We start from the raw sequence: 682 nt of genomic DNA on the forward strand, positions 1-682 counted from the left end.
AGGCTTGTCCTCCCACCAGCAGCAGGAAGCGCACAGCCAACAAGGCTGGTCCTCCCAACAGCAGCAGGAAGTGCACAGCCAACAAGGCTTGTCCTCCCACCAGCAGCAGGAAGCACACAGCCAACAAGGCTTGTCCTCCCAACAGCAGCAGGAAGCGCACAGCCAACAAGGCTTGTCCTCCCACCAGCAGCAGGAAGCACAATGGCACCCGTGCTGCGGGCAGTGGGGCCTTCACAAACGTCTCCATGGAGACGTTCCACAGCGTCACAGTCGCATCACAGAGCACAGAACGTTTGCTGGCAAAATGGGGCAGCCAGATTCACGTTAACGAAGGAAATAGGATCCCAGATATTTATGCTCCCCAAACCAACACAGAAAAAGATACCTGTATTTTCCTCCCCGGGGAGTATTCCTTTAATAATGCCCTGACTGGCTTTATATATATATGTATTATATAAATACGTAGGCAGACATACATGCAAATACAGCCATGGAGATACCAATATATGGCCTAACAGGTGTTTTCTGTGTTTGACTATAGGAAGCAAATGTGAGAAATATGGCTTACATGTGATAAAGACGAAGGAATTCCTCCGATCCCTTCTTCTGTAGAGATGAATTGTAACAAGAACCCTTGCTTTCGTTTTCTCATTTGACAGCCGCAGTGTACTTTCGCCTTCTC

This window comes from Centrocercus urophasianus, unplaced genomic scaffold (genome assembly GCF_019232065.1).
Source record: "Centrocercus urophasianus isolate 14NV4802_14NV808 unplaced genomic scaffold, USGS_Curo_1.0 seq_18, whole genome shotgun sequence".
Lineage (NCBI taxonomy): Eukaryota > Metazoa > Chordata > Aves > Galliformes > Phasianidae > Centrocercus > Centrocercus urophasianus.